The sequence below is a fragment of the Syngnathus floridae genome, chromosome 11, assembly GCF_059516105.1.
Source record: "Syngnathus floridae isolate MCC-2025c chromosome 11, RoL_Sflo_1.0, whole genome shotgun sequence".
Classification (NCBI taxonomy): Eukaryota; Metazoa; Chordata; class Actinopteri; order Syngnathiformes; family Syngnathidae; genus Syngnathus; species Syngnathus floridae.
In genome coordinates this window covers 13,007,573-13,033,307 of record NC_142423.1, presented here as the reverse complement: position 1 = coordinate 13,033,307, position 25,735 = coordinate 13,007,573, and the positions used below count along the sequence as shown (strand labels likewise).

The window sequence follows — 25,735 nt, the reverse complement described above, 5'->3', positions numbered from 1 at the left end:
AGCGCTCGCTCATGTCAGGCTTCGAACTTTCCAACACGCCATCCGAGTGCACACTTGGAGCCGTCCATTAAGGCCCGCCATCTGATTTCTTCTAATATTCCCTGCAACTTTGTGCTTTCACTTCTTGTTTGTTTGGTCTTTTTTCTTCAATTTAATGCCTGCGGAATGATGTTTGTGCTGTGTTGTTGTATGAAAGCCAACAAGTGGATTAAACACTTGCATTGTGCCTTGTCTGTCAGAATACATCGCTGGCCTAGGTAGGTGACCAAAATGACTTGATTAGATAAAAGTGACTTTGCATTGAGTGTTGCAGGAAATTGTCTGGTGGCAACATTTGTATGAACTGCTGGAGTTCTGTGGGTCAAGCCTATCATGAGATAAACATCTGAATAATTTCAATCATTTGTCCAAGAGAGTTTGAAGAATTACTCAGCAGAGCATCATTTAGCTTATTGATTGCCGCTGTAACTCATTTAAGGCTTGGTTTGGATTGCTTTCCTTCATCTGGATGTACATTTCCTCGAGGCATGAAGCGCTCTTTCTCTGGAGATGAGCTCCCATATCAGGCCTCTGCTTCTTGGTTGACTTCACTTTCGACCTCTCCGCATTGGACACGGAAGAGCAACTGCTTTGTAAACAGCCACTTGTTCAGCCGGACGTCACGCTTCAGTCTCCTCATCCTCCCGGGAGGAGGTCCGCCGTAACTTTAGCGGAGAGCTCTTGTTGTGGCGCGCCGCCTTTCTGCATGGCTGCCATCTCGAAACGATGTGGAGGTTGCCAAGTTGGGCCACGTCATCTATTTCCTAAAGCAACAGCCAGGGTTACTTTTTCAAACTGTAATTTAAAATTGACTATTTAATGACGTGTATGCAAAGAGTTGATTCGCTGGACTGCTTGTCAGCTCATCAAGTGTGAAATTAAACATAACTTGCATTCTGTAATAATCATTCTGCACTGAGTTTTCCAACTATGACATGTTCAGCCAGGCTGGACAAAGATCTTGAGCCTATTTCCGGCAACTGCCAGGCTTCAACAACACATAATTTGCTCGGGGAAGTTGTCAACACAATATTGTTTGGTGAAGTGCTGCCTCCATGAATAAAAATGCTCTTACCATCTTTATGGGCACTTGACTAACAGACTGACCGACTGACTACCAAGCCCTAGTCATCATGGTAATAGTATCGGGGTATCGGCGGGGTATCCGGTTGCTCACTTTCACTGGAAAAATTCCGTTGACCTATTTGTTTGAATAATTCTGTGACAAACCCAGTGAACACATACTTTTTAATTGTGCATTAGTGTTTCATTCATGAATTATTTAGTCAATAGCTCAAACCGGATGAATATGTAACATCAAACTCGCAATAAGATAAAGAACCTGAAAGTGACGAGCACGGCCAGATGCTAGCCACGCAAATTCATCGATTCATTAATTCAATGCGTGGAATCTAATTTGAATGTGTGGCAATGTATTTGCAAATCACGACAAACAACTGGGATTGCTAGTCTTGATGCTAATCCCAAACATCACACCGGATATGTCCTGCCTGGTATCCTAGAGCATCTTATAAGGTGATGTTTATGCTAACAATTGCATCTGCGGCGGAAATTTTGTGAGGCCTATGACAAAATCTGTGATATTGAGACTCGAAAAAAACCCCACAACAAACTTTTGAATTCATTTCTGTTGTCACTCTTGCTTGCATGTTTCCTAAATAAGATGCCACATGCCACAAACAGTTTATCGCCCCCCATTTGAAGTTAATCATAACACAGAAAGCAAATTAACCATCGTATATTTGCCAAAGTCATAGGCATGGACTTGCTTTCTTCCGTGATATTCATCAATATTTCGTACTACAGCCTGCAGCTTGGTAGGGGACCTTCTCTGCCTCTTCATCTTGTTGTTAATTACGCTGCATATTTCTCCGTAGTCCTCCTCAGTGCTGCCTCTTAGGTTGCGGCACCCGAAATTGAAACCCAAAAGAACACATTTAGCAGTGTGAGGGCATTTTGTGTGTGCGAGAGATTGAAATTAGGGGATTAAAGGAAGGTGAGAAGAAGGTGATTATGATATTAGTGTCTGGGCTCTTATCAGATGTTCTGCATGCATCTCAGGAAGCGGGCAGGCTTCCCTTTAATAAGCAAACACTCTGTTTGATCACTGCTCGCCAATGGGGGCTTTAACATCCGAGAATACGAGTTTCACTCAGTTTGACAGAGAAGATGGAGATTTCCCTCCGTCCTCGCCTCATCTCTGATTATCTACTGGCGGCACGAGGTGACATTTTGCCAAGTGAAGAGGCTCGTTCATAAAGAGTGTCCCTGAAATGAGATTTACGATAGGTTCTGTCGCTGTCGCGCACTTCCAGAGATACTCTTGTACGGTCTTAATGGAAAAAAAAAAATCTCACTGTCTGGTTTCGATGTGCGTGCAATTATAATCACTCCATTCCTGGCTGATCTGATGTTATTGGGTTGACCACATCGGTCTACTGATACGAGTAAATGACAAGTCAAATAAAAACAACAACCAAAAAAAAACATTGTCAGTGAAGCTAAATCCTCATATTTGTTCTATGCAAGCGTATTCATTTATTGTCTTGATTTTGTGGCCTTTGTACGATCAGATTTGTGTCCAGTCAATCGCAGTCTCTATAAATCGCTAAGTCAATCTGATCTGCTGGTCCCATGCGACTCAAGCTATATCAACAATGTTTCTGACTTAAAATTGGTCCTGACCGAGCGAGCACGCTAATGTCCTCTGATTGTTTGCTCAGAGCAAAACAACTGTGGCAAGCCAACTCCATCTGCACACATTAATGCATTTTATAATCAGCATTTCTAAAATATATTTCATAATAAGGTTTAAATTATGCAGTCTGTACAAGTAGTAATATTGATTCGGAAATAATTTTTTGCTGCTTTGATGCATGTTCAAATTGTTTTTATATCGTCTCACTTGAGTGCAAGTGTAAATCCAGCCTTAGATGTTAGATTACACACTTTCCATACAGTATTGTATATTTCCTGATGTGAAATGTGCAGGTGACTGGTTCGTCCTGGCAACGTATCAAAGTCTGTTGAATTGTTGCATTGAAGTGCATGTGGTGTCTCCAGCTTTCTTGAGACAAGTTGCTTTGTATGTTTGTCAAAAATTAAGCTTCTGTTTTGCTGCTGTACAATGCAGCCTAGCAACTGACAAGCGCTTGGCTCTTCTTATGATTTTCTCTCCCTTGCTCGCTCTCTCTGGCGGCGTTTTTACTCTTGAAATTGATGAAGCACTGTGGCAAAACAGCATTGTATAATTTGAGCTCTTAGTATCTCCAAATGGCCTTGAAAACTCAACCTCACATTCTCAGAATCTCATGTTTTGTGCCTGAGAGCAAGAGAGATGAGTGGCAGTGGTGGTTCAACTCAAACTTGCGTGTCTGCACTCAAACATGTACGCTTACTCTGAGAAGCAACGCAATAACTCTAATTAACATTAACAGACTCGACAGGAGTGTCGTCAAACTTGCAGTAGACGCACTGGGAAGTTGTCACCAAAAGGTCTCCTTGTAAAATGTAAAATGAGCTCCTTCTTTCTTTTATGCGGCTTTTAATCGAGGTGTGGATGTGAGTGCTTGGCTGTACAGACAACCCAAAAGGCTTCCTTTTTTTTTGTTTGCTGAATACATAAATAAATATACAAGTTAATACAAATGAGATTGCTTGTTTACCCCATGATGATTCAATCCTCGAAATAACAAGGAATAAAAAACCATTTTCAACCGGCTAACAGGGGCCAAAAGTACAAATTATTGTAAACAATCTAAAATCGACGTATTAAAAAAAAATAATAATGACAAATAAAAATGAAATGACAAAATGTGAAATCAATCAAATCAAAAGTCTCCACGGTTATTAAGTTGCTTTCCATTTGCATTAACACGATTAAATTAGTTAGAAAAAAAAGGAATAAAAGTGGTCTCCGTGTGAGTGTATGGGTGAGAGCCGTGGCTAACAGCAGCATCGGCCAATATCGCTTTCCTTTGCTAATTGTGAGGGCATTGCAGTCAGTTAATATGTAAAAACCCAAAAACAATTGCTAAAAAAAAATTGCAATTTGGGTATAGAACATCGTTGTACAAATTCAAGTCTATAGCTTTGATCAGATAAACATTTATAGATCATACGTGATGCATCACACGCATGAAAAGACATCGCATTGACCACCGAGCAGCACCTCGGTTGTCTTTTTTACGCTGACAGATGAATGCAAAGGTCAGTAGCTTTGAGTAATTGCATCCATCAAGTATTGTCTCCGTGCCGCATAACAATGCCCTCGGCTTCCAAACAAACAAATGGCTGCTCATAATCAAACTCATAATCTTTGCAATAGTGAACAACAATTCAATAATAATAATGAGCTCCAGACACGTATCTAAGAGTCTGTAAAAAAAATAAGTCCTCAGATGACGTGGGACATTGGTGGAATCCTCATTGGCTCGTGAAAAACTAAAGGTTTAGCACTCTCTTTGTTTGTAGCTTAACAAGTTTAGTAGAAAAACAAAAGCCACATTACAAGAGCACAATTTTTTAAAAGAAAAATAAATGTAATAACAAGACTCAAGATAGAATCTTGAGTAAAAGAAAATGCCATAGTGATAAAAAGAAAAAACAATTTGAATGCTAACATATTTATAAATTATTATAAATCATTATTTTCTTTTACAAATTTTAGTCAGAATATTACAAGACTTTATTCTGAGAAAATAAAATCTCAATCTTTTCTATGAGAACATTTATAAACAAGCCCTGATGCATAAAGAACAATAGTTTTAAAACTAATATAAAAAAGGTTTACTTAATGTTGTTTATTTACAAGGTTATATAATTAGTACAAGCCTAATTTGCATGAGGTTGGGGAGCACAAGTGGGGCAGGCTTCATAGAAAACTGGAACCAATCAAATCCAGATCAATGGTTCCGTGGAGATGAGCATAAACATGAAGCGCATCAGATCTTGTCTGAAATGCTATTGAGGGAACAAGCCGACACTCTTGGCAACCCATCCAATCATCAGTGGCATGACGTTCACAAGTGCGTTCAATTCCTCTTTCGATCTTGTAAAGAAAAGGAGAGATTGCAAACCTCGCGTTTGGGAACACAAGACTTGATAAGTGGCAGCACTCTGCTCAAGAAGCTGACATTATTTCCAAACATAGGAACAGTTCAATAGAAGAAGGGGGGGGATGACTGTGTGTTGATAGCTTCTCGACACCAAATTGTGTATAGCTGCAAGACTCGGCCCTCTTCAGTCATTTTCAAGCAGTATGGAATGCATGATCATATTTCCTGGAACGTGAAAAAAAAAAGAAATTAGAAGAAAACAGTGCAACACTGGTGTTGTTATCTCTTGTATCAGTTATTCCACTCACCAGTTGTCTAATATTTTTGTTCTTCATATAAACAATATTATTATTTACTTCATGTCAAGAAAGGTGATGAAAACAGATGATTTCAACGGGTCCCAAATTGGAAATTCTTAAGACTTTACTTCATGCAAATAATTGTTTCAGTTAAACATTAAAGCTCATCAAGGGTTGCAGACATGCTGGAGCCTGTCCAAGCTGTCTTCCGTCCGTCCGTCCATCCATCCATCCATCCATCTATCCATCTATCCATCTATCCATCTATCATCTATCCATCCATCCAGCTATTTTTCTTGCGCGCTTGTCCTCATTTGCGTGAGCTGGAGCCGAGCCGAACTATCATTTGGCAAGCGTGCCAAAGAAAACAACAAAAAAAAGAAACAAAAGCATCATGACTTTGTTTTTCTTTGTTTGCGTACGGCTGAATTTGTTTCCTTCTGTTTCTCCCAAAATGTACCGTCTGAGCTTGCCGCATCACTTTTTAATGGCACACAGCTGCAAGCACACATACTGTATCAGTAATCCGGACATGCTGGGATTTATACTGATAATACATATCTTTACTAAGATTAAACTTCTTTTCATGCATGTGTGTGTGTGAGTACAGTTAGGAGCCCGTACGTGCGTCTCTGTCACTCTCCCTCTGTCTCTCTCTCTCTCTCCTCTTTGTTTCTGTAGCTTAATGGGCTTTGTAAGATAATACCCGGGAGACGCAACAATACGCCTGAGCCGGGGATTGCGAGGCCGTCCCGCTTGGCTCGGAGCTTCCGCCATGATTGGAAAGGCAGTGAAACCTGCAGATATGTCTGTCGAAGATATTAATCACCGGCGGGGGTCTCTTCGGTTTATCTTGTCATATCTGTTTTTTTTCCCTCACTGTGAAGGCCCTCATTGAAATCATAGAATAAGTATTGTTCGTCGGACAAATGAATTGCCCTCCTCGGGCCTCGATATTCTCAACAATGCAACGATTGTGAGCAAAGTTTTTATGTTTTTTGTAAAAAAGTTTGGAGCGATTTTGATACTTGGTGGAGGTCATGCTGAGCATGAGTTCTTTGTGGCTGTCTCAGTCAGTGCCTTCCGTGGTATCTGCTGGAGAGTACGCGTGTGTAAAAAGACAAACAAAAGAAGCAACACTTCATCAGTTTTACAGCGGCTGTGACAGGGCGTGTCGGAAGTTTGGATAGTAAAGCCAGAAAAGTCGTTATCATAAAGATTGAATAATAAATGTACGCGGGGGTTGTGCGTAGCCGAGTGTGTGGAGCCATTCTGTATTTGAAGATCTCCATCAAAAGAGTCTCTGCAATGCGGGGGAGTTGAAGACACTCTTACACGGTGGGCAGGATATTGCTATCATCATGCAATTTGGCACTTTTTATTTATTTACGTATTAGTTTGTTTTGTACATCGGGCCAAATCACAACAAACAAATCCTTGGTGATAAAACCTGGTAGAGACGGGGAGGGGGAGGCATTTTCAATTAGGACTACCCAGCAAAGCTTTTTCACTGAGACCAGCAATTTCCTAAGTTTCTTATTTTTAAGACAATTGCAGAACAAATCAATAATTTTACACGCCTAACTGTCGGGTGAAGTGAATGAATAGAATATTTATGCTTCTTAATTATCTTATTATCTCTGACTCACCTTTCCTATTGACATCTTTCTTTTTTAAGTTAAAAGGCAAAGGCAGTATTGAATGCTCACGCCATTTGAGATTCGTTCAAAGAGCTGCAGAGATTCTTTGCCTTTCTCTTTGTCTGGCACGCTGGGGTGTCACAGCTCATTTAGGCTATTGGACAATGACACATATTGGATTTGGCAGCTGACATTTTCACCCTGTCCGTCAAAAGTTGATTGTGACAGTACAAAAAATCTTTGCGTCTTCCTGCGGCATTTTCTTCAACTTTTCCACACACACACACATTTGAAGATATATACAAGCGTGACTGTTATGAAGGATCTGTGAGGTAAAAAAAATGGCACTGACACAGATGTGAAATTATTAATATTATTTGGAAAGATCCGTCCACCTCTTACCAACCTTTATTCTGACTTAAAAAAGAAATCTCACTGGGCTTTTTGTTCAGGTTTAGAGGCTTCATATTCCTTCCCTTAGTTGTCAGACACGCTGCATCGTGTCACTAATGGCTTCTTCACTCAACATTTTGCGATTGTGTGCGTACGCCGCTTCTGTCCACCTGTGTCTTTATGACGGACGGACGGCACGGCACGGCACGGAGGCGTGCGGCTTTGTCACTTTGAATGACAAGCCTGCGTGTGGCTGTCACAGTCTTTTGAATTTGCTTGCCCGTTGCAGGCAAAGCGAGGGAGGAGCAGCCGGTGGCTGTGAAGCCGTGTTGGTCTTTCTGTCCGTTCTTCTGAAAATGTCCCCCATGCTGCTCTGACCTGCTGCGTCCCATGCACAACACAACCCGCGTGAAACCTGCACGCTAACTGGTACCTAAAACATCATTTAAAATACCAACAAAGAGCGACATTCTGAAAATGTGGTCAAACTCCACAAGATTAGAGCACAAATTGAGGAGCTGGCTCCAGTAGTACAACAGAGGAAGGCTGGAGCTGAAATTTGAGCCACCTAGAGCCATGTCATGTGATTCATATAATTACATCTGAATATCGCTGATAATAATTCAACACACCACCTGTAGCTTCAAAGCTCATTGTCGTGATCCATATCTCCTTGTATTTGTGAATACAAAATAAAGGCCTTCAAATACCTTATGTTCCACCCCCCCTACTTCCATCTACCTTTTTTCCTCCACATCTCTTGTTAATTTTATCCTGCCAGAGTGGACCTTTATGAATATTAGTTGTTAATGTAGCATTGACTATTCCACTCACAGACGCAGTGAGCGGAGGTGGAGGTGGTGGAGGGGCCAGCTGGGAGTCCAAGGAGGAAGACTTGGGCCTGCTGCGGATCCATTATTCATAGTTCCCTGTGGTCTTGTAGCCAATGCCAACACATGGCCTGCCAGAATCAAACACGACCAGAAGTCGAATGCCCCCGGGGACCTGTGATGCTGGGAGGTTGAAAGCCAGATCAGAAAGGAATTGCGTGCAGGGGACGAAGAGCTTGAAAATGAGATAGAATGACCCCTCCACACCCCCACCACCATATCTGAGACCTGCTTGAAAGTCTGCACAGTGCTTCTTTCCTTCCGCTTCTTTGGTGCGGGGAGGAGGGTGGCGATAACCAAAGAGTCATATATAGTGACAGAGCTCTCACTAGGTTTCTCAAAGTAGTAACTTGGGACTTGAAACATAAAGACTTGAGAGTTACTCGTGACTTTTGCATGTGTGACTTCTTCCCACCTCTGTAAATAACGTTGTTAGTGTATGGGAGACATCAGCGAAAGAGACGACGGAGAGAAAAATCATCCCGGCCGCGGCCGTCTTGTCGTGTGTCATTGCTATGCCGCTGGCTTTGTCGCTCAGAAGGTGACATTGTAGCCAAGCCAAGCGCTAAACGGCCACAAGGAGGGACGGCTGGCATTCACCGTAGTGACATGTAACGGCGCCAAATAAATCTCACGAAGTAGACAGCGGCTCTTTGTTGCACAAACATTCTTCTCGTCTTTAGAGGATTTTAACAACCTTCGGCAAGTAATTACCCTCGGGATGAAATCCCCTTTGATAACGCCTGGTCAAGTCATTAACTGGCTCCTTTGTGGATATTTATGGAGTGATTGTATAAATCTCCGGAAATGCCACAACTGATGAGTTTTGAAGTTATTCAAACTTAACTCCAAGGACCCACAGAGAGATGATACATTCGCACCCCAGACTGCTAAAAAAAAAAAAAAAAATCATTTTCTTCCCATCACAATGCATAACATTTACCGCCAAATTATTTCTAAACTGATTTCATATTATTATGTGTTATAATGAAATCCATGAATGTTAATACACTCTGTGTAGTTCAGTGTGACAATTAAGTTAATCTTAATTCACTTTCCATTAATATCTGAATTGAACCAGAAGCCGATTGCGTTCTATCCTACCATATTAAGAAATGGGCCTGAGCTGTATTAACAGGCTTTTAGTGATAATTGGAAATATAATGTTGCCTTGGCTTATGAAAAATGCAACTTCTGAGCGTCATGTATGTCTCTGTGATTGTCTGAATTTTACTCCGCTCTGGCGAGTAAGGGACGCACACCTGATGGAGCGCAATGAACGCCTTTATGGCATTTCCTTTTATTTCACTGAGGAAATGTGATGTGAGTTTTGAGTTATGAGCATCCTAAAGGAGCAAATTAAAACCATAAGTCAAGACACCACCGGAGTGAAGTAATCTTACACCCACTTCCGTACCCAATGATAATGTGTTACCTGGGTGCAAAGAAATTCAATTCCACGCAGAGATTGCTGCCTGTACGTCGACTGATCAAAGCTTGATTATTATGTATGACGAGCATGAAATAATCATATTGACACACATAGTCTCGTTTTAGTTGGCCTCTTGTTGCCATCTTTTCTCGCTGCTGCTTCCCATCCATTATTTCCAAGCCCCTGATTAACGCATGTGACAAAGCAACAAGCGGGAAAGGATATTAATAGCTACTCAAAGCCAGAGCGCTGTCAGGGGAGGCCGGCCTCCTTGTGAGTAAATACAGTAATAACGCAAGAAGTTCGGCAACCGAGAGGTGCTGTTTCGTGGATGGGGTGGTCGTTGGTCCGTCCATCCGTCCATCCGTCCATCCATCCTCGAGTGCTTGTCAATCTCAGGGCATCTTTTGACAAGAACTACATGTGTGGGTTCCTAATTTTTTGGTCTCATCAGTGGGCTGGATTTTAATTTAATTCTTTTCTGTATCCAATTGAGAAGAGATTCTCATTGCCAACCTGGCTGCAAACCCAACGTTTCCAAATGTCCAGTTTGGATGTAACGTCTATATCCGATTCATCCATTTATTTACTTGCAGATTCCACATGACGCAACTCCCATATGTCTATATTTACACCGTATTTTTTTTTGTCAATTTGCGTTAACATGAGTCATGACACATATCACAATTGTGCCACTTGAGAGAGAAAAATAAAATCTTCATTAACGAGTTTAAGTTTAGCATATCACATCTATGGAAGCGCCAACCACCAGTGAAATTCTGCTAAAATAATTGATCTCATGTCAGACTTTTGCACACTACTGTGTGTCCAAATAGAAACTGAACTCTCCTGTGGTTAATTTGCATCCAAGTGTTTTTGCCCTTTGATGCTATTCTCCTTAATTGCGTTTGACAAGTGGCCACAAAAGTGCCACGGTTTTTCCAAACACATTTTTTTTGTCTCGTTGACAACGGTACGACCTTCATCGCTGTCTCATCTAGTGTTTTCTGTGATGGTCCTGCCGCTGAAAGACTTCTGACGTGAAAAGAATGCACATTTTGTTCCAAGCCTTTGAACAGAAATAATGACCGAAATGATAAAATATTTTCCCGACGCGTGACACAGTCGAGGGAGCGGCGCGGATACATTTAACTAATTAGCTTTCAAAATAGCAAAACAAAACCCCCGGCAGTGCTGGCGGCTTTCTGAAAAAACCCTCCACGGAGCTTTGCGAGCTTCTCACTTGAAATGCTGAGGGTTACCATTTGATCATCCCTTCATTTTGCAGGTCCCGGCATCACATGCTTGCAGTTTTTTTATTGGCCAAATTGATGATTAAATGCAGCAATTTGTGATTCTTAAAACAAAGGTCCTTAGCCCTATTGCCACCTGCCTATTCATCTTTTTTTCCACTTTACATTCCCAAATGCCACCAGCAGTATATTATTTTGGCCAACAGATGCCTTTGCTTCTTTTTAGCCATTCAAAGCATTCAGCAGGGACTTAAAACTGCAGTTTTTGAGTCTGTGTTTATCTCACTATCAATTACCGCACCTCATTCATGTTCAGCTTCCAATTTGTACTCGTACTATTTTTACATGAGATGTTTTTACAACTTTTGACCCGTCCAAAGCATGCAGCAAAAAAGCATGCTAATGTTGATCCTAAATGTGTGGAAAATGAAGTTCTTAATATTTAAACATAAACTGTCCAGCAAATGGAGCGCCAACGTAAACACCATTCCTCAAAAAGGCTTTCATGGATCCAACATTTTTCTAAAATGACGCAATGCTGCTCAAACATATTCAGCAAGCATGCCTTACATTTTTTGCCGTTTTTACATGTGTCAAGCAGACATTTCTTCACCCATTCAAAGCATGCAACAAAATCCCCGCCCCCCGCCCTCTCGTTCAAAGGTGCAGCAGCAACTAAAAATACACCAAAAATATCCCCCCATTTTTTTTCAGAAGTGTGTCCTGTGTTTTGATGTGCAGTGCGACTGTGAAGCTGGCACAGGAGCGACAACACAAATAAGGCCGGCCGTGTTTCCCTGCACTCCAAACTGCACTTTGTATCAAAGCGATGGCCATCAATTTCTTTTTTGCTGCCCCCTCTGTTCAAATAAGGTCTCACTACATTGTAAATATCAATTACAGTTACGATTCTGCTGATTTAGTTGAGCAGGCCGATTGATTGAAGTTGCCGAGGGTTAGCGGCAGCCGAGCTGGCCGGGCCAGGGGACGGCGTTGAGATCATTGCGCGTGTGAGATGACGACAGTAACACCAAAATGGAGATTTTTGGGACCTTCCCAAAAATATTCTTTGAGCAGTTTATATCGACAGCAGCACAGAGCTTCCCAAAACCGTGGAGAAAAATACAAAGGCAAATAAATGCACACGACAGCGTGTACACACTTGGGCTCATCATCCCGAGAGTAATCTGACAGGTGAGAAAAGCTTACAGCGAGGTTAAAGGGGAGGGGAGTAGATTACATTAGCGGGTCACCTCTCCGGGGATGGAGCCATTTTTCACCGTGAGACTACAAATGGGGGATTGCACAACATACAACCATATTTCAAAAAATGACTGACTGCTTTTCCAAATTCTTTTTTTATTTTATTTTGTAATTATGGTCATTTTGAAAACATCACAGCACACCATCAAACAAAAGACGTCACAACTTTAACAGAAAAATGTCAAATTCTCCTTTTTTGGGTGAATTTTGTAAAGGGAGTAGTAGCAGGCACCGCCACTTGTGGTATTTTGTACGTTTGGAGTGCTGCTGAACAATGGCTCAGTTTGAATGGGCGTTTATCAAAGGCTTTCAGAGTGTTTACAAAAGTTCCAGCTAGAGCAAAAGTAATAAGACCCGGAAGACTCCTTTCATCATAAAACTGCTTCACAATTTAGGTGAGATGTCTATTGAGAGTGTGGATGGAAGTTTAAAAGCCAAATATTTGCAAAATTCAAATTTCCAAGGCCCCGTAATAAGAAGACATAGATTTTGTACCACGATAATGCAGTTTTATTTTGGAGCGTTTGTTCAATTGATTAACTGCTACAATTTGGCAACGTTATTACAATGAGTCTTGTATTTCTTTTACGATGACTCCGTAAAATATTTTGTTTGCCGCTTGTCCCGAGTTGTAAACTAATCCAGTTAAAGTGATTGTAAAGCATGAGCTTGTCCTCGTTTAATCAGAGCAAATAGGTGCTTGGGCCAATTACAAGCCATCAACAACCATCCCAGCATTCTTTTTTTTTCAAATACCGTATTGGCCCGAATATAAGACGACCCTGATTATAAGACGACCCCCTCTTTTTCAAGACTCAAGTTTGAAAAAAGACTTTTTGAACACCAAATTTAATTTCTATACAGAAAATAATTACAGTACATCTGAAACAAATGATGATAACAATATATTCGAGAGAAAAACCATGTTATTTTGCCTCATTCAAATCATGCAAATACTGTCTATCACATCTTAATATCTGAACATTTAAATATGTAAACTAAAGTGGAATCACATTTGTAAATGAATGGCTTTTGGTTTTTGAAATGCCACTCCCACAGATCAAGCGCCATCTGCAAGGCCTCCAAACTTGTGTCGAAACGAGAGGGAACCTTTTTGCTTGAAATTCATTTTCAGGCAAGAAGATGAAATCGCTGACGTCTGCCAACTCTTTACATTTTGGGACCCAAGTGCCGTGTTCACGCAGCTGCTGTTTTGATGCGCTACCATTTGCCATCATGCCAATAATCAAGTCGTTTGCACGGAATGTTCTCCGACAGATGCCGGAGACCTTGACTGGAGAACAAAGCTTTTTTTTTGTGGGCTCGCCCTTAAGTGGTGTTGCTCTCTCCATTGCCACATAATTCATCAAAGCATCTCATTGTGTTGGATAATTTGTTTACTTTAAGGACCTCCATTATACCACACTCATCATCACCTCTAAAGAAAACGATTTTAGATTTACAGCTTTCTTTATTCTCATGTGATCTTCTCTTATAAATTTGCAAATTATGTAGTGTGCATTAAAAATGTACAAAATGCCAATGCCATATCAACAAGTACACCGAATTTAATTCCAATCCAAATCTATTTGGTCAAACCCACTGGATGATTTGATATGGAGCGATAACATCAACACCCATAACATCAATTACTACCTTCCAATTAGCCAGGACTTTGGCGCCACCTCGTGTGATCCTAAGACATTACAGAAAAAGCACAGAATTAAAGAGTAAGTTAGCAAATAGCTAAGGATCGGTCAGTGAATTTATGAACAGTTCAGTAAAACTCGTTTTACGGCCAACAATGTCAAGTGTTTAGATGTCTACAGAGGTGCAGGTGGATGCACCCAGTTTTCTTCCACTGACGATCAATAAACTATTTTTTTAGTCTCTCTGTGAGGCCCGTTTTCAAATATCTCGCAGACCGTTGGTTATCGCTACCAATCGCCAGGATGAAATCTTGTTTCTGACTGACTTCAGGAGACCTCTGTGTGAGGCTGCAATCTTGGTCGTGCTTCGTCTGTGTGTGAGCGTGTGTTTAAATACTGCGGGGCGTGAGCCGCTGTGCTCTGTAACTATTTAAACAGACTTTGCTGACCATCACGAGGTGGTGCTCCTCCCGCTCGGAGGCTTGCTGGCAGAATGGGGAATCAATAGAGTCGATAGGAAGGGCATTAGGATGGCCAAGTGTTTTAGCCGCCCCCTCCACTTGTCAGTCACAAAGCAGTTTGCAGCCGCCTTTGCTTGGCAGACTTCAAATTTCACTTGGGAAGATGGACTGCCTGAGACGTCTAGGTCAACAAAGGAGAAGCATTTTTCATGTGCATTTCTTCTCTTTTTTGAAGAACTTTTTCTGAAAGATGCTTTTCCCTGTGTGTCATCAGAACCATTGTTGTGTTCTTCTCAGCACGTTGCCGGTTATATGTTTGATTGGCTGGCACCCAGTCCGAGGTGTACGCTGTCTCTCCAACATTGCAGCTCTGCTTAACCTTTGACTTGACATGTCGTGTGACATTTCCATGTGGTTTGTTCATTGCTCAAAGACCAATCATTCATGCCCCGCTCATGACATGGCAGGATAGCTATAGCCTGTCACGAACTTACACCAAGGCTAAAGTACGCCGTCAAAAAAAGCTGGCATCGCTCTGTCACATTAGTTTGTTGAATTCAATGTCAGCTCATCTGGATCACTGTAATGTGCCAAGCAGCTTCACCCTCGAGATGCGTCTAAGCTACAGAGGTTAAATATTATTCGTCTGAACCCTAAATGCAAACGTCAGCTGCTTGTCTGCACTCGGCATTGGTTGCCAACAGAGAACAAATTGTGAATGCCTTGCTAAGAAGAGCGTGAATTTCTATGAGAAATGAAAGCAACCATTCCCGTGGAAAATGATTTCTACTCCTTCTAATTAATTTCTGTCCGTAAACGCTGGTTGCTTAATTAAAAGGCCGTTTTAGCGCCGGCGGCTCGATACGTCTATTCCTCGCCTTTCATGTGTTTTACGTTCCTCGAATGTAGAGCATTGTGGGTAAAGAGGGGCCGCCGATACGCGTAATGAACTATTCATATTGCATAGTTACACGAGACGGCAAAAGATGTGCGGGAGAATAAACGAATGTGACTATTTTTTTTTTTTTAATGTAACCAGCTGAGCTGGCAGACACATTGTCACAATTTAAAAAGAATCAAAAGCAAGGCCTGTGTTGCTTGAGAAAAGTGCCTTTCCATTCACAGGCAGGTACTCAAATGAACATTGGTGGAAAAACACAAAGTACGCAGATGTTTCTTCACAGGAGACACGCTTATTCTCAGCTGGAAAGGTAATGAGCAACTACAAGTGGACAATTAGACATAAGCTTCATTCGCACACCTGCCGTTCTTTTTGTTTAAAACATCTGTGCAAGAATAAGCTTCATTCGCTCACCTGCCACTGATTTGTTTAAAAAAAATTTGTAACACCTTTGTCAGCCACCCTGCCGATACATATTTCTTTACGTATTGTTCAAATGGAAATGCAGATTGTGTGAATAACACTTCAAAACTGATTGCGAACACGATCGTTTTAATGGCAACGGTGAACTCCTAATTTTTTAGCTTGATTTAAACCATTCAACCATATTAAACTGTTTAAGTAAGGGGTGTCAAACTCATTTTTTTCGCGGGCCACATTGTAGTCATAGCTTCTTTTCGAAGGCTCCTATGACTGTCAACCCGTAAAAATACTGTAAATATATGAGCACCTCATGTTATATAAAGTAAAAGCTACAAAACAAAGTGACAAATAACTCGTTTTCAAATCAGACGAGTAAAAACGGGTCAAATATTAAAAAAAAAAAAGATATTCATAAAAGTGAAGACAATTTGAAATTCTAGTAATGACACACACATTTGATGCACCACAAATGATGTGGCGGGCTGTATCTAGCCCCCCGGCCTTGAGTTTGACACCTTTGGTTTAAGTTGTCACTACTGCATTTTTTTTCTTCACAATTTCAGAATGATAGCCAAAAATTCTATTTTTCTCTCCTCTAATTTCCACATTTTGGGAGTGATTCAAATATTTGAACTATTCATCATATATCTTCCTCAAATGTTTTTGCTTCCATTTTCCATTTGTGGGCGTCGCATGAAACGATCGAGTCTAAGCTCGGATAGGTGCCAGTGTCAGACCATTGCCTGTCATATCTTTCAGCCTATTTCTTTCACTTCCAACGCACAGCCCATATTTCATTGATTTGCTTTTGCACCGGCACGGAAAGAGCCTTCTGAACTGTAGCGCTTTGCCGTTCATTTTCTATGAATTAAATAATGCTTTTTCATTGCATGGATTTTGGAGCTCAGAAGGAATTTGATGAAAAGAACGGGTTGTTTTGAAGCTGATGCATTTCAAACTGAAATCTCAGGGCTTCATCGCCGCCCATGTTGTCATTCTGTTTGATGACGCTGCGAGTATTGTACACACGATATTTCTTTTCCTTGAAATGAATTTCATCAAAAGTGCCAGTCGCGAAAGAAGAACTGGTGGCTGACAATTATGTATCTTCGGAATCGTTTACTCCTCATGTCTCTTTTGTCTTGTGGGATAAAACAAAAGGTAGCTCGTTGACACTCTTATTTGTTTTTTTCCATGTTATCGCCCTTTGAATTGTTGTTCAGACACTTGAGTATCCCTGAAGCTTGTCAAGTCTGAAGCTTGCGGCGTCTTTTCATTGGGTTTCCTCTCTAAAAACGAAACAGAATTAAAAATACAAAGCTCAATCAAAATGATACTCACTCACTTTTGGACCTCCTATTGCATTTTTGCATTGTTTTTTTTTTTTTTAGCATTAAGCAAGATTGGCTTCATTAAGGGACAGGCATAAAGTGTAATTGTCTTGATTTGTTACGCTTGACATGAAACTTGAACTTGTGGTTATAGCATCTTGAAACCTCTTTTTCCAAGTTACTATTTTTTATTGGACAAATTGGTATTTGGGATGTGCAAAAAGTGGTGTCACTGATATCTCAAGACAACACCGAATGAATACGTGGTACAACTCTGCCTCCAACAAGTCATTTTTGCACACTTTTGCAGACACAACCTTGCCTAACAAGTGAAAGAATTGATTTTTGAAAAGGCACTCTACTTTGACTTTCGAGGCTCATCTTGAGATTAACAGATCACAACGATGCACACTGAGAAACAAGTGCAGTATCTCAACGTGCACACACACACGTGTGTCATAACTTGCAGTGTTTTCCGCCACAGGGAAATCCTTTATCCATATAACTAGATTAAGTCACAGTGAGCTCTGATCAGCTTAATTTGGATTCAGGCCGCTTTTGCCCCTCCCTGATCTGCCTTTCACTCCGTCTCCATGTGCGTCTGTCACTGTCTGCTTAAATGGCAGCCTGTTTTGCTCCTTTTCTTCCAATCACTCCATTTTAGTGACTTGCCTGTCTCAGGAATGAAAGAAACAAGCAAACAAGGCGAAGCGCCACAGGCTAAAACGTTCTGCTTCCTTCCGTTTTTAGCCTTTTCTTTCCCCAGCTCAATTATTTTTGTTTCATGAATGACATAAAGAATCTTTACTCCAGTAATGAGCAAATTTGTATATTTGAAGCTATTTTGCTAGCAGAAGCGTGTTTTTCCCTTTTGTAAACACCCTTATTGAAGTCACTCGTTTTATTTATAGAACTTGTCTCAGCGCAATATATTGACGTGCACAGTTTGGAATTGCATGCGCTCCTCCGGGGATTGACAGTAAATAATATGCCTATTCCCAGATTTAGCATCTCATCTGTAAAGGGAAATATTTCTTCTATCCATTTACTGAAGAATTGGAATCAAACGTTTTGTAGACTCTGGCATCTTAAAGACTTCTAGAGGATTTGCTTGGAATACAAAACAAATTCCCTAACAGACTTTCACCATCGTAAATCCTCCATTGGCCATTTTAGCATTCTGCGATGATCTCATCACAATTTATAACCGAAATTAACTCCATTTTTCTTATAGAGAGCCGAATCAGGAAACCATTTAGAAACAATAATACAAAAACAAAGTTAAAACAATAAAAATAAACGAGACACTAACAAGTGCAGAGTCTCAAGCTGTGTAGAATGCCAGGAAATAAAAATGTGTTTTGATCTGGCTGCTAAAAGTCGATCGGGAGGGTACTTGTCCAAACTCGTGCACCAGGAGGTCTTTCGTAGCTGGAGAAAAACAAAAAAAAAATCTCCATTCCCTCCAGGCTTCCTCCATGAAGAAACAGAGGCAGAGATGGAGCAGCTCAGGGCGAGACCATGAACATATTTAAAGACAAATAGCAGACTCTTCAAATGCGAACCAGAACAAGAGCTCTGTGCTCCCTCTTACGTGTTCCAGTTAAGAGGTGTGCAGCAGCAGTATTGTCAACCAAATTACACAGCAGTTCAAAATAAAACTCATTTGTAGTAAATAAATGGTAATGTTGGAACCAATTAAGTGAAATCGGGAAAAATTTCCACAGCACAATAGTGTCCCATGTTTTAATTGTAAATATATAAAAAATGGATGGTTCTAGTACATGCCAGTGTGTGTGTGTGCGCGTGTGTGTGTTTTCCCTCATCATTTTCTGAGAAGTCAAATTGCCAGTTATATAACGGGCCTCTGACTCTCACTTTCCCAATGAGTGCCACACTCTGTCCAAGTGCAGAGACAATGCATATAGCTGTCATTTTCATCCACTCCAGCCTTGGGAAGACAGGCCGCCAGCCTTATTCATTACTGAAATCCCCCCCAAAAAAAAAGAAAAAAGAAAGAGACGAAGATGTGAGGACTAAGGGACGGACATGAAGTGGGAGGGGAGCGGGATAAGAAGGCACAGAAAAGCAGAATTATACCAAAGGGCCCGAGGGAAGGAGGGGACGGATAGGACAGAAAGCAGGAGGTGGGGCGGGGGGGCTGAATAATGAGGGATGGGAAGGAAAGTGGGGGTATAAGCAGTGGAGGGGTGCAAAGCGTGAGCCGAGGAGGCGCTTGGCCTGCGGGATTGCGGCGCGTTTATCCTCCTCTGCAGCCGCCTTGTGAAGCGCTACCTCAGGAAAAGACTTCTAAAGCAGGGTGGCCGCCGCTGAGCTCTTAATACCCACAACATACACACGGGGGATTTGGGGAAAGGAGAGGGGGGCTTGTATGTTTCATATCATATCTGTGCAGCAGACCGTATGCACTCGCCGCCGCTAGGTTGCCCCGAGTCGGCCGAAGACAGCATTTGGACCCTCGTGTGTCTAGGAGGATGGGTTACATCTGAAAAGTAAACAAGCACAAATGCCTTGTTAAGGAGATTCCTCAGCTTTCCGACTTGAGTAGATGTTGTAGGATTTACCTTTAGTCTTGACATTTGGAAACGAAGATGTGGGGCCACTCCACTGAATCTTTCCTATTTATACTCCTTACATTGCTTTATTCAAGTTCCAGGGATGACGCTACATTCCCAAAATGATATGCAAATATCTTTTGCCAGAGTATTTTCTACACTGGCATCTGCGCTTGTACTTCTGAAGAGTGTGTAACTAGTTTTGGCCTGTCTGGCCTGTCTGGCTCCATCCACAAAGTGTTTAAATAAAAAAGGCCTTCCCACTGGCAACTGTGCTAAACTCCCTGGGAGACCCAACTGATAAAGAACAGCAGCAGAGACCTCATGTGACGACCTCCAGAGGCTTCTAAATGATTAATTCAACAAAAGAAATACCTAAAGGGTGATAAAGATGAAAGATGTGAAAGACACTTCTTCTTTTAGATGCGCCCTACTGACAGCGTTCGACGGTTGTGCAGACTCCCTCGCCATTATTCCTGCCAAGTTTTCTCCTCGGGCTAATTAAAAGTGACTCTTTTATATGTGACAAACACAAGCCGTAACACATCCTCATGACATCACATTTGCAGCGGGTGATAGCAGAGATAATTTGCAGCGTAAAGTGCCATGAAGCAACAACATAGTATGTCTTCCATATGATGTAGTGCTCAGTTTGAGAGAAGCTCTCGATGAAATCAAAGCAATCGATTTCAATGAAATTACCCTTTGTCATCATGAATGGAGAAACGCCATGTCCACATTAGCGTAGCAAAAAGGTCGAACTGGGGTCAATGTTGATTGCTTTAATTGTTTTTTGGGAGTTTATAGGTGCACGTAACTGTCTCATGAGTCCCCCCCCCCAGAAAAAACGGACCCTTAACACCAGTTTCACCAATCGACACGGAACTAAATTGTTAATTCAATTGCCGAATCGTCATGTCTCAAGAATCCTTGCCTGAAAATGAACAGGAAACAAATTCTTTTTTTCCCCCCCATATCAATTTGTATGGTCATTGCTGTTGACCATCGAGTGCCTGCGGTAGATTTTTATCGACCCGTGACACTCGACGCAAGATCAAAACCTGAGCAAGACTACACGGTGCGCTATTAGAAGGCTAACCACCCGTGTGATAACATCTTAAGTGCTCCTTAATGGCGGGGTAGGGGGTCGCCGCGGTACGTACGTGCACTGAAGCCTTTGTTGTGCAACTGTTTACTCGTGCATGAGCCCTTACGATCAAATGCTGTCTCATTAAGCGCCCAAACGGGACACTGGAGAATAGACAGCGTGGAAATACTGTATATGGAAACGGGGCTTGTGAGGCCTTTGAGCGTAGCACGGAAGCTATTGAGCTCTTTTCAGATGTTACATTTTGGTGTGAATAAAGGCAGGGATAAAATCTGTCTTTAGATTGAAGCTTGCAGTCGCTGCGATGTAACACACTCCGTTCCAAGTCACTGCAAACATTTGTAATTGAGATTGAAAGATGGCCCGGTTTGAATTTAACAAAATGTTTTGTGAAGGGGTAATAATAGATTGACTGATAAAAGTGGTGTCAATGATTACCTTAATAATTCGTGTCATAAACGACTAGTTTAATCGCCAGACAGTCATTTGTGACAAGAGTGGAAACATCTGCTTCATAAATGTCAGAGCACCAACATAAACTGCGCGGGCCAACGCGGCTAAGTTCTTTACGTTAATGTGTGCCAACTCCACATCTGCCCTGCCTACATGACCTCCATTCCTGTAAATAATGTTCCGCCGAATTAAGCGGGCTAAATCCAAAAGCTTCGTCTTGCTGACAGAGTCTTTGCTTTTGTAATCTGGCTTCACAGCAAGCAATAACATTTTTAGGAGGTTTTTTTTTTCCCCCCTGGAATTGACATCATCACTGAGGTAGAATGGTAATCACCTATGTTCAGGGCTAATATAGTACCTCCTCTTCCATAATCACAAGATGAAGATGACAACCATTGTGTTGTATGTTTTAAAGCACTTCAGCTTCTGACTTCCAGCATTATTTAGTCTGGCCCTCGCCACGCAGAGCAACCAATAGCACTTATTTATATACAGACTATTTTTCCCATCATGTTCCATTAGCAAATTGCCAAATTCCCTGCCTGGCCACTAACTCCTCCATTAGAAAACTAACAGGGGAATGTATTCATTTAAAAAGCAGGAAAAAGAATAAACTTCTCTCTGGGGTCTCTTTTTGGCATTGCAGAAGCGAGACAGTCGGCCGTGGACCCGAGAGTCGTCTCTCGAGCGTGGCAGCGAGGTCATCGGGCTGAGGGTTGGTGAGTCTTTTATTTGTGTAATCCGCCGGCCGGGAAGTTTTGCTTGACCAGCACACCGCTGATTTTGTCTGACCGTGTTCTGATGTCATGTGTGTACCCGCCGAGATAAGATAATCCCATCCATCTTCTGGAGACTTGTATTTCAAGAAAAAAAATACAAGCTGCTTTACAGGACACAAGCTTTAACCTTGGACCACCGTGTTTCATGTTAACGCTCTAGCGCTCACATATCTTGACCAAACGTCTTTGAACTTTACAGGATTTATTTTTCCACGGCCCTAGCAAGGGCATTAAGGATTTTAAATTACATCTCTTACAATATGTTTCCAGACAGCTGGTGACAAAGTTCAAAGTGTTGACTTTATTTCACTTCCAAATATTTGCTGTATTTTCTTTTTCCAATGTCAAGAAAGCAAAAACAACCTGATATGCTACTCGAGGGTACAATGAGGCACAATGTGAGTTGAACAATGACAGACTTTTTTTTTTCCAATCAATTGTCTTTTCCCGAGCGTGCGCGATCATCCGTGTGTTTGTTTACCTCCAAATCTGAAGATTACTGCACATCAAAAAAGTGCTGAGTCGCCAGCTCAGGTCTCCCCGAGTCTTAATAAGTCCCGTCCTGTGCCGCGTCCTCAGATATCAGGGTTAATACGAAACATGGGCAGATCCAACCATTATGATTATGTGTGTTTGATTCTGTTTACGCCATCTGCTGTGTGATATAATTGAATGCGCTGCATGCTATAATTTGATAGATTCGTGTATGTATTGTGTGTGCATGTGTGTGTTGTGTCGCTCATTCAGCTCAAATCAAAATAGAAGAGTCTTGCAGGGATTAGTCGTGCCCACTGAATTTATTATGGCAATAACCTCTGCACTTGATGAAGGTGATCCAACGCCTTCCATCCCAATGAGAGTATTATGCCGCATTGAAGCACAACAAGAATGTGCAGATTATTTTTTAATGAGCAAGACTGTACTAACTAAATATTGTGTAGCAGCATATGTAAAAGCTATTCTTATTTAACATTTACAATATTCCCTGTTTGTTTTTCCTCTTATTGTTTATTTAACCTACTGGAGATGACATCACATTCCGTATATGTGATGGTTGTCCTATCTTGTGACTTTGTCAATTACTGGTATGATATAGTATGATGCTGCCTGACCCCAATAGCATCGTTAGAATCATCCATCCATCCATTTTTGACACCACTTATCCTGTTCAGCAGTGCGGGGGGTGCTGGGGTTTTACACCAAAAACAAACATTTTCCAAAAAGTCTTGCTAAAACTACCCAACAGCTTCTGCAGTTGGCAGAGGGAGACTCCGGTCACAAGCGTGTCACTGGTATCCAGCCAGAATGAGGCATTACTTGTTTTAAATCCTCCAGCTCTGATCAAAAGCAACCTTTGCAACATGCACACATATACACACATATGCTAAATACACATTCAAGCCTTGATGATAAAAAAAAAACCTTGAGCGATAAAATCAGTCGCTGACCTTTGTGTCGCTACCCACCGTGCAGATGGTATGTCGTCTCTTTTTGCATCACTCTTTTGATTCAATGGCCCATTTTAACTACCACCGCCTGTCATCTTTTTATAAAAAAAAAAAAATCCAGCTTTGCAGGTACTATAAACGTGCTCAATATGCTGTAATTAAATCATATAAAGTCCGCACCATCCAATAAATCATAAAACGTTTATATGATGAATAGTAAGTACATTTTTAATGGGCCTTTTATTGTCGAACTATACTCATATTAAAATGTTGCTTGTGTCAACAGTCTTTGGATGACTGTGATGAAAGGAGAAGATTTGGATTTAGTTCAAATAATTAAAAAAAAAAAATGACCCCCTCATGTCTTGTATGGAGGGTTTTGAGAGGCTTTTATAAATCTCAAATACCCACAGTTAAATCTTTTTTTTTTTTTAATGCACTGGCTTAATCAAAACTGTGTCAATATGTCCTCCATGTTTGTATCAGAGTGCGGGTGTAGAATCAAAGCACGAGCCAGACACGTCACTTTTAATATGTCCATCATAGGGAATGCAATGAACAATCGTTATTGCCCTGCCATTAATTTAACCCCTATTTTATTTTTTTCAATGATTACGTGTTCTACTTTATTTAAATGATGGGCTATGAAAACAAAAGAAAATTGAATGAAGTCTGTAATAAGATACAATTCCAACATAATCTAACAAAGTACTGATGAAACAGCCCCGTTCCAATACAACTCATCCACTCTTCATTATTGCCTCAGTCGAGCAACATTTCACTCCAAGTCAAATTTGACAGTGATTAATGGATTAACTAATTTATTGGTTCATTCAATATGAAATTATAATTCTATTCTATCCAACACAATAGTGGCCACGCATCCATAATATTATCCCAACAAAACGCCGCTAGGTAGATGCGATTGTGCAGGTATGCTTAATTAAATGGAGATAATGATCAAACGTTCAAATCACAGCGTTCCATCAACTAGGCGAGTGCATTAATGTTGTTCTGGCAATTAGCGCTGGCCTAACGAAGTCGCCGTTACAAAGTTGCCATTAGTCACACATCTGCTTATGAGCTTCCCGAGAGTTTGCTGACACTTTTTTCATGCTTGTGCTGTCACGTGCCTCCATTTGTCCCATAATCCAAACAGGCTGGCTCAGAACTCAGCAAAGCGATCGAGGGGGTGGAGGCATCCTCTCCCTCGTGCACCAAATCATGCAAACAGACCATATATATTGAATTTCAAGCTAAATAAAATCGTGCTTGGTTCGTGATTCTTTGGCATACCACCAGGGGTGCGTCAACCATATTTTGAGCCTCACTGGTTTGGCGTACAGTATGGCAGGCAAAAAAGGGGAGCGGTTGGGAGCACTGAATGTGCTCGCTCCGAATGAGGAGTCAACTGTGGCGACGATTCAAAGGGGCCAATTTTACACTAGCTTACCAGCAGAGAAGTGAAAGGAGGGATGAGCGCTGCCTAGGGACCGCCAGATGCAACACAAGGGAATCCGTATGCGGTGAGGTCTACCAAGGGTGCAATGATTCCAAAAAATACGGGACGCTTCCATACAACTACGAATATGGGCCAAAATGGCTGTCACTGTAGCTCATTGTCAGCTCTTTCCTGGTGCGATCCAGATTTCAATCACACGCGCTGGAAAGTTCAGCCCTCGGCCAAAGAAATTGCGATTAGTTTTGGTCCTGGATTTAATCTTTGAAGAACGTATGGCTTTTTTGATCGTTGTCCATCTGTATCAAGTAATCTGCTATTTTAAATCCCTTTGTGGTCCAGTATGCAGAGGATGACGTCTAGGTTGAAATGAGTAAGAATATCCATGATTGCATACACAGTTATTTTCCTGTTGAAATACAGTAGATGAGCAAAAGTCGTCAGTGATTATCCACAGATTGCGCAATGCATCACTTATCTCCCGTGCTTTGAAATTGGCAAGTTTCTGTCTCGATAACAAGAACACTTCTCGATACTGGACTTTTTTGTTTTGCTTAATTAGGTCAATAAACCTTTAATATGTGTGCTTTGTCTTTTGCATAATGAACTTTTTTACGGTACAGTGTGTTTGTCTTCCAAGGTCATTCTAGGTCTGCCCTGTAACAGAGTATGGGTGTTCAACCATAACACGATTACCTCTGCTGATATAAATGAGCCAACTTGCCTTGTGACAAAGCGTATAGAGAACATGAAACATCAACAACAATGTGATGGATGCTCCACCAAACCCAATAAAAATAATAAAAGCAAGACACCTGGCTTTGAGACAGTATCAGCTCTCAAACGTATTCCGAGAAGAC

General features: G+C 41.3%; 1 protein-coding gene across 5 annotated transcripts in view; it reads left to right on the top strand.

The window, feature by feature from the left end:
• Window positions 1-25,735, top strand: part of cdh22 (cadherin 22) — a 110,126-nt gene that overhangs the window by 29,243 nt on the left and 55,148 nt on the right. For 3 of the 5 annotated variants that reach the window (XM_088389841.1, XM_088389836.1, XM_088389837.1), the window contains one exon: window positions 21,836-21,908. The exons of 1 other annotated variant lie outside the window; for it this stretch is intronic. The gene's annotated coding sequence lies outside the window, so the exon portion shown is untranslated. The remainder of the gene's footprint in view (window positions 1-21,835; window positions 21,909-25,735) is intronic. One more of the 5 variants, XM_088389839.1, reaches the window with a different exon arrangement.